The sequence below is a fragment of the Chinchilla lanigera genome, unplaced genomic scaffold, assembly GCF_000276665.1.
Source record: "Chinchilla lanigera isolate Chin_1 unplaced genomic scaffold, ChiLan1.0 scaffold00003, whole genome shotgun sequence".
Classification (NCBI taxonomy): Eukaryota; Metazoa; Chordata; class Mammalia; order Rodentia; family Chinchillidae; genus Chinchilla; species Chinchilla lanigera.
The window spans coordinates 30,480,137-30,493,323 of NW_004955404.1; the positions used below are offsets into that span (position 1 = coordinate 30,480,137).

General features: G+C 37.3%; 1 long non-coding RNA gene across 2 annotated transcripts in view; it reads left to right on the forward strand.

Moving 5' to 3' along the window:
- The window catches only part of LOC102020408, a 34,567-nt gene that overhangs the window by 19,795 nt on the left and 1,585 nt on the right, over positions 1-13,187 (forward strand). Inside the window, exon 4 of one of the 2 annotated variants that reach the window (XR_001234884.1) lies at positions 13,002-13,145. This is a non-coding gene — a long non-coding RNA (uncharacterized LOC102020408). Of the gene's footprint in view, positions 1-12,283; positions 13,146-13,187 lie in introns of those variants that run through there. The other variant, XR_001234883.1, reaches the window with a different exon arrangement.

The following is a 13,187-nucleotide window of genomic DNA, read 5'->3' on the forward strand; positions in this document are numbered from 1 at the left end:
AACCAACCTTGCATTCCTGGAATGAATCCAACTTGGTCGTGATGTATGATTTTCTTGATAATTTGCTGCATTCTTTTTGCTAGTATCTTATTGAGTATCTTTGCAACTATATACATTAGGGAGATTGGTCTGTAGTTCTCTTTCTTGGTTGGGTCTTTCTCTGGTTTTGGTATAGTATGATGCTTGCTTCCAGAAATGAGTTAGGTAGAACTGCTTCCATTTCAATTTCATTGGAGAGTGTGAGGAGGGTTGGTATTAAATCTTCTCTGAATTTCTTGTAAAATTCTGCTGTGAATTCATCAGGGCCTGGGTTTTTATTTGTTGGTAGGTTTTTAATCATGTTTTCAATCTCATTAATTGATATTGGGTTGTTCAGGAATTTGATATTTTCTTGACTCAACGTTGGTAATTTGTACATATCTAGGAATCTGTCCATTTCCTCTGAGTTTTCTATCTGAGTTTTGTACTCCCTATGAGAGTAAAGGTTTTCAAAGTAGGTATTAATGATCTTCCGCATTTCTGTGGAACCTGTAGTAATTTCATCCTTTTCATTCCTTATTGCATGAATGGGAGTTCTTTCCTTTTCTTGATAAGGTTGGCTAGGGGTTTATCAATTTTATTTATTCTTTCAAAGAATAAGCTCTTTGATTCATTTATTTTTTCGAGGGTTTTCTTCATGTCAATTGCATTAATTCTTTCCTGATCTTTATAATCTCCTCCCTTCTTTGGGCTTTGGGCCTGACTTGTTCTTCTTTTTCTAAAAGTTTGAGGTGCAGCATTAGGCTATTTGTTTGTTCTCTTTCTGTTTTCTTTATGTGTGAGTTCACTGCTATCAATTTACCTCTGAGGACTGCTTTCATTGCATCCCACAGATTCTGGTAAGTTGTATTGGCATTTTCATTTGTATTCTGGTAATTTTTACTTTCTTCTTTAATTTCTTTTGTGACCTATTTTTTGTTCAGGAGGTTGTTGTTTAATTTCCAAGTGTTTATGGAATTTTTGGAGTTCTTTTTGTCGTTAATTTCCAATTTCTTTGCATTGTGGTCAGATAATACGCATGAGATAATTTCAATTCTTTTGCATTTAGTTAGGTATGCTGTATGGGCTAGAATGTGGTCTATTTTAGAGAAAGTGAGTTCTCTTCTTAAAAGCTTTTGCATAGCAAAAGAAATCACCAACCAAGTGAAAGGGTAGCCCCCAGAGTGGGAAAATATTTTAGCCAATTGTTCCTCAGACAAAGACTTATATCTAGAACATATAAAGAAGTGGAAAAAACAGACCCCCACATTTAAAGACCCAATCAAAAAAATAGGCATCTGAGGTGTACACATATTTTTCAGATGATGAAATAAAAATGATGTCTTGGTTACTTTTTTGTTGTTGTTGCCAAGACAAAATATCTGACACCCAAAATTAAGGAAGGAAAAGTTTATTGAAGTCATAATGTGTGATGGTTTCAGTCCATAACCAGTTGGCTCCAAAGCAGGGTGACATCTTGAGGGGCAACAGTTATTTAAGACAGCACAAGACAGCAAAAGTAATGAGAGCAAAATGGAGACAGCAAGTCTCTTTTCCTGCCTTATATTGTATGCAGTACACCACCCACCCCCAGGGAAGATGTAGCACTCACACCATCTCCATGCCCTCCTCTTGCACAGGCTAAGGATGTTTACAAAGTGAGGACCTTGGCTCCTTGCTGAGCTGCTTAGTTAAATTTCTGAATTTCTCAGGTTGACACAATGTATTAACCAAAAAAAGTGGCAAGTAAATATGAAATAATATTCAAAATTATTCGAGAGATGTGAATTAAAACAACCTTGAGATTCCATCTCACCCTAGAAAGAATGGATATCATTAAGAAATCAACCAATAACAAATGCTAGAGGGCCTATGGAGAAAAAGGGACCCTTCTCCACTGTTGGTGGGAGTGCAGACTGGTGCAACCACTGTGGAAATCAAAGTGAAGATTCATCACAAAACTAAGATTAGTTTCAATTCCCAGAAGAATTAAAAATACCATACCACAGAGATATATGTGCACCCAAGTTTATAGCAGCCCAATGTGTAATAGCTAAATCTTGGAAACAATCCAAATGCCCATCAAAAGAGAAATGGATAAAAAGATGTGGTATTTTTATACAATGGTGTACTACTCAGGCACAAAGTAGGATAAACTGGAGACTTATAGGTAAATGGACGCAATCTGAGACCATACTCATAAGTGAAATAAATCAAACTCACACATATAAACAGCATATTGTCTCCCTTGTGTGAGAAACTAAAAGAGTAAATAAGGTCTAAAGTGTACAATAAATATTATGAAATGGGAAGAAATTGTTCAAAAGGAAAAAGGAACTAGGATGGACACTAAGGGAAAGAACAGCAGGGAAAAGAGAAAAAAATGCAAGTTAGTTATATTATTCATGTCTTTTAGTTCATGAAAAAGGAAGGTTTGTGCTAATATTGATTGGAGAAATTTTTATGCCCGTATCTTGTACCTTGAGCAACTACTTTAAAGATAACAACATGTAATGTATTAACTATTGTTATTCTCCTATTATTTGGTTATGAAATTTTGTCTTACTCTTTTCCATACAATAAAATTAAAAAATAAAAAGGTTGAGTAGGGTAGAATCTTTGCCTATTTGTGAGGTACACAAGAGGTGTGGGTGTGGGCTGAATAACCAGCTACAGGAAGGAGTACAATTGATGTAACTGACATTGCTTCAGGGAAGGAGCAGATAAGACCAGTCATGCACAGATGATACGCTGAACTTTATCAGACAAGAAGTCATTCAGTTTTTTCTAACCTTTCTTTGCCTGAGCTGCATAGTGTGTATTAAAAATTTGGGGGTCTGAATTATAAATATGGTCATGCACTAGACATTTTTGTTTCTGCTAAGAAGCTAGTACAAGAAGCTATCCAGACTACCCCAAATTTTGGCACCAAATCACAGGGCAACTTGGTGATGGAAATATCTAATATATCACCCCCAAAGGGCCAGGGTATGGAAGAACCACAGAGTGACCCATACATCCAGATTCAGGCTTTATCTACAGATCAGATTAGTTCTCAGCGTTAAAGATTGACCCAGCACTCAGAAGGTTTTGTAAAAATTTATATTTTTGTAGGTTACTTGGAACCAATTGGGAATTTCCTGAGAGGTCCCAGAAACTGTCCTTCAGGTCATTTTTCTAAATATTCCTCACCCCACCATGATTTCAGGGAAAAATTTATAGTTGATTGTAAAATAATTGCAAATTTCTGAAGGTCAAAAATCATGTACATATGGGGTCAGTGACTAAGTTGGTTTAACAAAGAGGTCTCAATAGTCAGTGAATTAAAACTTTTTTCTCTGTCAAATAATAGCCCAGAGGTAAGCATATCTACCACCAGGGTCATCAATAGACCAAGTTCCATTTACCTTGTTGTGCCACCATCCCCTAGAGTGTGCTTCTGAGTGTATGGTGAAAGTTGGCTCACTAGTATAGGAAGGAGGAAATGATTAGGGAGTTTACGACAATAGTTTAAAGGTCTTAAAATGTACGCACACATCACTTCTGCATACTTCCTGTTTTTACACATAGTCATGTAAATCCAGTTAGCTGCAATAATTAGTCTTTAGCTGGGCTAAAATTTTGGAGCTTCTACTACTAAAAGGAGTGGAAAATGGATAGTAGTGAATAATCTGCTATGACTATCACAATTCACCTTAGTGTGATAGAACGCTCTAGATGCTCATGGCTTAAACAGGACCCTATAGTTTTTTTCCCTTCATGTTAGAGAAGTTAATTGCAGAGTTTCTTATTGTTGTTACGGACCGAAGGTCTTCCTACTATGTTGCTTTATCACATTTAACTTGTGATTTTTTTTTTCTTATGGTCCAAGATGGCTACTTGGGCTCTATCCTGTTATCTTCTACCCAGCAGTAAACATCTCTAAAAGTTGTTTATAAGGCTTTCACTCCCATCTTACTGGGCAGAATGTGGTCATAAAATCATACCCATTTCCAAAGGGACCTAGGTAGGTATATCAGAATAAATGATTGTAATTCTAAGAAAGAGGGAAGAACAAAGACCAGGAACATTAGCAGTTTCTGCCACACCTTTCTCTTTGATTATTCAATTATTTCTTCTTTGCCCACTTACCTTCTCCAGCAAGGAGCATGAAGAAGATAACCTTCAAGTTCTATCTGCATTAGTCTGCTAGGACTGCTATAACAAGAGACCACCAGCTGAGTGGCTTAAAAACAGACATTTGTCTCATAATTCTGGGGCTAGAAGTCTAAGATCACATGTTAGAAGGGTTCATTTCTTCTCTGGGTCGTGGAGAAGACTTTGCTCCATTCCTCTCCTCTCCTCTAGCATCTGGTTGTTTGTGACAGTCTTTGGCAAATAGAAGCATCACTTTGTCCTCTGCTTTCATCCTTATATGACTTTCAAATCATGTGCCATCTGTGTCCAAATTTCTGCTTTTATAATGTTATCTACTATTGGATTAGGGGTCCACTTTGCTTCACTAAGAATCCATATTAACTAGTTATATCTGCAGTGACTCTATGTCCTCACGTTATCAGGTACTGGGGATTAGAGCTTCAGTATATTAATTTTTATGGGCATAATTTAATCCACAACTTCATCTAATAATAAGTGTGTTGAACTCCACATTTAGAAAATCAATCTGGTATAAATGCAGACTTGTGTAGCTCTGTAGCAACACAGAAACTAAACTATGTAGACTCACCCAATATATTAAAGTAGGAAGAACATAATTGTGATAACAAGCTTCATTTAGGAATAGAAGGGGAAATAAATGACTGTAATTGTTCCACTGCAGTTGTCTTTTGCTGGGCATAGGTTGTTTTCTCCTTTTGCCATCTGGTTCTTCCTTCCTTGTCCATTTGTCTCCATGTTGATATTGACATGTGATTGAAAAGAATGCATAAACCTTTCTGGCTGGTGTAGGTCCTGCTAGCTTTGGTATAGTACCAAGGCATTGCTTGGTGTGTTCCTCTATTGTTGGCTTTTTGTAGTCTGAGTTTGGAGTTGCTTTAGCAGCACAAAAAAGCTTCAAGTCAATTTGCACCTGGTCAGTTCTATGTATGAGAAATAATTTCTGTAGCAATGATAGGGCCTGGGCTAGGCTGAAGCAAAAATAGTGGCCAGAGGGTGAACTTTAAGGGGTATACTCTCAGGTGTGCACTCTGCCATTGCCTAAGCCTGAGAAGGAGGTTACAACCATTTAGATCTGGCTTGACCTCAAGAGTCCATATGTTAGATGCATGGTCCCCATTGGGGTAGTATGAAAAGTGTGGAACCTTTGGGAAGTGAGACCTACTAGATGGTGATTAGGCCGTAGGGAAAAGGCCTTGTTGGTTTTACTGGGGGAGGTGGCACCTTTGAGAATGAGTTGTGGGACAGCAAGACTGGTCTGCCCCACTTGCGGGCTCCCTGTCATCACTATATCATCTCCCTCTCAGATGTGCTCCCACCACATTGCCATCTACCATGTAACGTGGGGAGGCAGGGTCCTCAGCAGGGCTGACTAGGTGCTAAAGCCCTGCTCTTATATCTCCAGGACTGTGAGTGAAATAAATCCCCTTTCTCTATACATTACCCAGCCTGGAATATTTTGTTATAGCAGTGAAAAATGCACTAACACAGAGGCCTTGTTAAATTTTGTGCCTTGGTACTGCTTTCCTTGTTCTAACAGGTCATACTTAAGCCTGAAGTCTCTTGTCTTAAACATTATTGTCTCTATACTTTGCCTATTCCAACCCTCTTCTACCCAACTCAATAGGGGCTTTAACAGTGGATTCATTTGGGGGAGCAACACTGTTGTTTTTTGTTAGCAGGTTCATCAAGTTTGTAGAGCAGGACACCATTCTTTTTTTTTTTTTTTGATTTTTCTCTGGTACCGGGAACCGAACTCATGACCTTGCGCTTGCCAGGCAGGCGCTTTTGCCACTGAGCTAAATCCCTAGCCCCCAGGACACCATTCTTAATTCTTGCCAAGGCTTTGCTACCACTGCTGAATCCTTCTTCAGTTTGGGCTAACCATGATGACGTTTTCAATTCTACGAAATTTCAGATTATGATTTTGTTCAACTTGTAAATGAGACCACAAAGAATTCTTTCTGCAAGCCAAGTGGTACTTTTATCCATCTCTGCTGTGGACTCGTTAGCTCTAACCTTGAAAACTTTTGTTAAAGGTGGGAAGAAGAAGCTGTCAAACACTGCATATTCTGTACACTATAGACTCAGTCAGCAGACTACTTGCCTCTTAAGATCAGAATGTTTCACTTTAACCAAATGTTTTCCACTGCAAAATAAATGCCACCAGCGTTTTAGTCCTCCATACCTATGCTCTCAGTGTTTACTGTTTGACCACATCTGCTAAGCCACTGCGAAATTTGAAAATTGTCACATATCTCTCCAATTTCAGGTACTAAATTCTTCTCCAGATGTTATTACATCTGGCTACACTTGACAGATAACCTAAATTTGTTTAAACACATAGAACATTTTCTCTCAATTATAAAATGTTAAGAAGGAGGCAGTTTGCAGTAGGTAATGATACTCTAAAGGTGTCAGGGGTGTGGGCCACTTTCTCATCTCAGCTCCATAAATCTTAAAGTGCACCCTCTATTCACATGACCTAAAAGTGCTGTGGCTGTGCTAGCCCTCACTGCTGTGTTCCGTGCAGCAGAATGTAGGACAAGTGAAGAAGCAAGTTCCTCCCTCTAAGGACACTTCTCAGATGTCATATGCAGCACCTCTTCCTAACTCTCATTGGCCAGAACTTAAGTACTTGAGTACGCTGAGTTTCAAGGCAAGCTGGGAAGTATTCTCCTTATTCTTAGCGACCATCAGTACTGCTAAACATCAGTGATCAGTGACTAACGAAGTGGAAGTAGTGGATATTTTAGGCAGGTAACAATCTCTTCTATCACGTGTTATTTTGTAGTATTTCAGGATACAAATTTAATGTAAGAAATATTAAGCATCTACTGCAAGTCAGAATGAGGTCAGATACTAAGAGAGAATTCATCTTGACTATCATAGGTGACTATATAAAGTTACAAAAGTAAATATGCCATAAAAGGTTAGATATGGTATTATTTTATAAACCATGAAGGAAGAAAAATTTTATCCAAGTTTTAGTCAGATGTTCTGGCACACACCTATCATGCCAGTGCTCAAGTGGCTAAGGTAAGATTATTGTGGTGATTTCAAGGCCAGCCCTCACTATACAGAGAACACCCCTATCTCAAAAAGCTGAAGCCAAAACCAAAGCCCCAAATGCCACCAGTTTTAGTTATAGTAGACTTTTGGTTTTAGACATGCAAACAATTTCAAAGATGTTTAAATGTAAAAAAAATATGCCTCAGAATTAATGTAATAAATACTTTGTAATTTATACTGGAATCAGATTTTAGGGGCATCTTATTTAATCTTTCTAATCTTCAGCATCTGTATCTGTAAAATGAGGATGGTAGTGGTTCCTAATAGGGTTTTTTTTTGGTTTTTCTCCGGTACCGAGAACCGAACTCACGACCTTGCGCTTGCCAGGCAGGCGCTTTTGCCGCTGAGCTAAATCCCCAGCCCCCCTAATAGGGTTTTGACAGGGCTGAATAACATAAACCACAAGAAACTCATAGCCTAATGTCATAGTGAGTGTTTATTAAGTGGTGACTTTTGGTTTTAAGTAGAGGTTCCTAACTTCCAACTAGCTTACTGTCTAATGGGAGACACTGTTAGCGTAAGGGAAGCCACAGAATGAGGAGAGGCATGAGAAAATCTCTAGCCTATGTATTCTGAGTGAGAAACACCTGGTGTTTGAGTGTTGTTTGCTTTTGCAACAACACAGGGAGACATGCTTTGTTTCAAAGAGGTCAGGTGGGAGAGTACTTTTTAATTCAGTTTTAGAGAGCTAACATGTGATAAGTACTATATCAATTTGAACGGTTTGAAGACAGCCTTCCTAAGTAGCAGGGGACAATTACTAACCCTTCAGACAATATTTCCATTCTTCCCACCTCAGTTCTGTATCTTCCTTAGGTAGACCCTTCCGGGGAGGCTACCTCTTTCATGTTCCCTCAAGGTCATTACATCTTGCATAGCATTTAAATTGTCTTTTTTCACCAAAATGCTCACATTTGCACCAAGGACTAGACATGTGCATTCCCATAGGGCATTGTTTCTTGACAGCAAAAGTCCCGCTAAAAGAGAGATTCTTATTTTTTAAGGAAATGTTGACTACGGCAAAAGAATGTGATTATTTTCTCCTTTTCACCCACAGAAAATGTTAATTATAATAAGCTTCATGATTCTTTGAGAAAGTGTCCTTTACCAATGCATTTTCTCTTTTTTTTTATGTTTGATTTAAAGCAGGCACAATCCATCCCAAGTGTGTTTTTCTTTCTGGGTAAGTGTTGTCTATGACATTTATGACGTAGGAGAGTAAAACACATGTATTATGGCTTGAAGAATTCAACCACCTGAAGCTCATCAATTTCTCTCTTGAGATCATTTGGTTTCTTAAATTAGCTCATATGTTATTTCATTGGAGTTTGGGGCAAAAATGTTTTATTCAAATTTTGTACAGTCCAAATAAAATAATATCATATTTTTTTATTCTTTAGATTGAGGTTGAGAACAAGCTAAATTTGTGATAAATATAAAATAGATAGGTAAAATGCTAAAAATATAGAGGTGGACATTTTATTGTAAGAAATAGATACTTATTAAGGAGGGAGGATATGTTGTATAAAATAGATCACTTTCCCCAGCTGGCTTCTAGTCATGCAAAGATGATCCCACATGGATCATTTATAATAAAAGTACTGAATTTAAGGGCTCACATTTATAGATGAGCCCAAGCACTTCTTCGCTTTCTTTGTAGGTATCTATCATCAGTTCTAAGCTCTTTAATCCTGTTCTTTTTTCAGCCACTCTTTTTGTTCCAAGTGCTGCGTGAGTCACTCTGAGACTAGTGCCATCTTTTCAGTTTCTCCTCATGCATTATTTCACATTCTCCTGTAACTTCCTTTTTCTCTTTTCTCTATGTTCCACATTGATCTGTACATAGTGGTTAAGGGTGGGCCATAGCTCCTAGCTTTATTACTTGCTAGAATGTACTTTGGGGAAATTACTCAAGCACTCTAAGCTTCGGTTTCTCCATTTATACAATAAGTATTATAATGTCTATATTACAGGATGTGGAAAGGATTAAATGAAATAATACAGATAAATCTCTTGGCAGAGCTAACAAATGCAAGATGCTCAATAAAGGGTGCTTACTTTTTTTTTTTTAAGTTCCTTCCTTTTATTTGTCTTTGGGTTGCTTCAGAGCTTTACACGAAATTTGGCTTGGTGGAATGGGAGTTTTACAGGGAAATTTCCATAGCAAACACCAAAAGGAGAACACAAAATCATAGGGAATCTCTTCAGAGGTCTACTGCGTTAAGGGAGAAGGATTCTTCGCAGGTGCTACCAGAATTTAATGAAGTCATACTATGTTTTCCCTCTGTGGATATTGACACTATTTCTATTTTCCAATGCAGTTGAAGTTAAGTAATTATTTAGAACATTAACTATGTATAAAACACTTAATAAATAATAAATACTTTCTAAATTGCTACCAAAACAATAAATAAAAAATGTAAGCCCAGTCATCCTGCATTCCTGCTTCCTCCTGACTCCACAATTTTTAGGTTGAGCAATAAGAGGAGGTTGTGTGGTGAAGATTTTCTGATGTTGTGTGGTTTCTACAGTGAAGAAGTCATACTTAGATGTTAAGAAATATGACCTTAGGGCAATCACGTAGTTTTTTAATAAAGAAAAACAAAGGAATAGGAAAATAAATCTGTGCATTAAAAAAAATAGAGCCGGTGGAGCACAGAGGATTTTTAGGACAGTGAAAATACGCTGCAGGGTATGATAATAGTGACTGTATGTCCTTATACTTTTGTTCAAACCCATAGATTCTCTGCAATGAGAATGAATTGTAAGGTAAACTATGGATTTCAATGATTATGATGTATCTGTGTAGATCTATCAACTGTAACAAATGTACCACTTTAATGAAAGATACTGAAAATGGGGATGTATGTGTGGAGACAGAAGATGTACGGGAAATACTGTAATTTTATCTCAGTTTTACTGTGAACCTAAAATTGCTCTTCAAAACAGTCTTAAAACATAGAGCCTGAGATAAATGAAAAAAAAATTGAAAACTCTATTCATGACCTAAAGAGAAAAAACGCTGAACTTTTCATAGAATTGAAATGATGAAACTCTTCAAACATGTTAATTGCTTTCTCTGCTCACTTCCTCCTAGGTCTGCTCCGTGCTCCTGAAATTCTCAAAGCGTTTCCTTTCTCACACTTTTAATCATGCTGCTCCAAGGCCAGAGTCCTCTCTTTAACTCTCCAGGAATCCTAATTGTTCAAGATCTCACTCCCACATGTGGTCCTCCTGAGAACTCCTTTTCTCCTGGCCCCTTCATGCTCTTTAAATTGTTTCAGCTAAGTTTTATACTGTGGAGGAGCAAGGACTATTTTTTAATATTTTACAAATGCCATATTTTTGGCAATGCCTGGTTATAGTTGTGGACACATAGTAGGTGTAAACTGAATGTATATTGACTATTTCAAACTTTTTAGACTTGACCAGAAAAGAAGAAAAACAAGAAAAAATTGCAACTTTTTTTATTGCTTTCCAAATATGTCCAGCAATTGATTTTCTGTTGGTTAAATATGTCTTTGCTCATTTGTGTTAATTCAGAGCAGCCTCAGAGAGTGAACATCAGGTATAATGTCTTATGCAACAGGGAACTTCCATTGCAGTTGAAATCCACCTGCAACAGTTAAGGTGGTAAAAACACCAAACTTGAAAATAAATTTATAAACAGTAGAAATTTTGTTGATAGTCTGGTGTACCATCCCAAATAAATTAGCTAACAGCTTCAAACCTTTGGGATGCCAAGCTGGGAGAACACTGGCAAATAATCATATTTAATTTGTCTGTTTTTCTTGACTCAACAAAGAAAACAACTTGTAAATGGAATGCACAGTGGTGGAGAAAGGAAAGAGAATACTGTAACAGTAAAATGACCTATTAGTTAGTTTCTCCTTTTTATCTGCTGCTGTATTCAATTCAGGAAAGATAGCTATGTATGTGGTCTCTGGTAAACCTGTAAAAGTGTTTGTTTCCTTTTTAAAAAGTGTCTTAACAGATGCTATCTCCTGGAAAACAAAACAAAACTAAACAGCACAAAACAAAACAGCACAAAAATAACTCTCTTTGCCCACAGCAAACTAGGCTTACTCACATCAGGAAAGACCAATTCTTTGTATTTCTGCATACACAGTGGTAGATTTGAGTGTAAGTTCATGTCTCTTAAGTCTTGTTTTGAGGGTACATACACTATATTCTTTTTTTGCAAATACACACATTCTTCTCAGCTGCACATGGGGCGTTCTCTAAAATAGACCATATACTAGTGCATAGAATATGTTTAAGTAAATGAAAAGGAATTGAAATTATCCCATGTATACTGTCAGACCATAGCACATCTGATAATACGGATAGGAAAGGTAATTGCTGTGTAAATCATCACAGTTTCTACACAACAAATAGTATCAATGGATTTGAAAATGAAACTATCATTTTTTGCTATTCCCTTGGAGAAATTTTAGTTATTTGAGATAAATAGGTTTAGTTTCCTGAGTCACTTATTTAACCCCTCTTTTCTTTTCTTTTCTCCTTACCTTCCATTTTGCCTCTTTTCAGTCTGCTAGGCAGTACTTCCAAAATGTAATAATCCCATAGTGTCTCATATTTGATCACTCAATACAGGAAGCAGTGCACTGGCCTGAGCTTACCATTTTCTTTAATATCTACTAATAGGCTATATTTCCCCTATGGACACATAATAAAAATTTTAAAATTTGCTTCCCATGTCTAGCTATTCTCAGTGTGATCCTCCTTAATATCCGGCTTATTGTGTCACTGAGATTTTTAAGTATTTTAATATGCATTTTCCTCCCATCCTTCTTGAATTTTCATTGCTGTTCAGTTCTTGATGATGATTCTTTTCAGGAATGGTATCATGCAAAATTAAAAAATAATCTGAAAAATAATTTGGTATTTATAAAGTATGCTTTGAATTTATAAAAAAAAAAAGATGCCTCCTATTCCTGTCTAATAAATTATGAAAAGTTAAAAAGCAAAATAATGACTAATATACATTTTAATATGTAATGAAGAACCCTAAATATTCACTCATACTCCCCGTGGCATTTGCCTTCCATGATGAGAAAATAATACATTCATAACATTGTACTGATTTTGAAAACAGCTTTAAAACTCAAGTAGAACAGCTAAGACGGTGAAGGCCTTACAAGATGTGTTAAATTGGGAATAAGGGAAGAGGCCAAGGCAGTTTAAGTTGCAAAAGAGGAGACAAAAATGAAATGTGAAAGAGGAACTTGACTCTTTCACATTGTCCCCCCAGGCCTTCTAGAAATAGTCCAGTGGAGATTAGATTGAACTTCAGGAATGTTGCAAACAGAATTCTTTCCTTGGGTGACAGCGTGGAGCAGATGATATCTATGACCTGTGCATTAGACACAGAAAATTCTGAGTTGTGTAGTTAAAATACAGAACATCTTTGGGTAGATGAGAGAAATCTGGCATTGAGCTTTTCCTGTGGCTTTGTCTTCATTTCACCTGGTGGCACTGCAGCTTCCTGTTTGCTGGGAGTTTTCTGTGAGCTTCCTGCTTGGTCCCTGCTGGTTAAGGAAGTCAGGAGGCCCCCAGGGGAAGAGTGGGGCCTCAGGCAGCTGAGCAGGAGGACTCAGCAACATGGGCCAAACATTTTGACTGGCCAAATGAGGAGATAATTTGTTTATTGCTACTAAGCCTATGCTATTCCTTCCTTTTGTTAATTTTATAGAAGTTGGGAGTGTGAAAGTAAAAACATTTACTTTGCGTAGGTTGTTAAAGAACTCACTGATAAAAGCTCACATTCGCTTAGTGAGATCCTGAGCACAGGGCGAACAGAATATAAAGCATCATTTGGGACCTTGTGTGTTATCCAGGAGCACAGCTGCCATGGAGATTTTCACTGCATTACAGAGGTAAGACATTACAGAGGTAGCCTATTCCTGTCATGGCTTCGG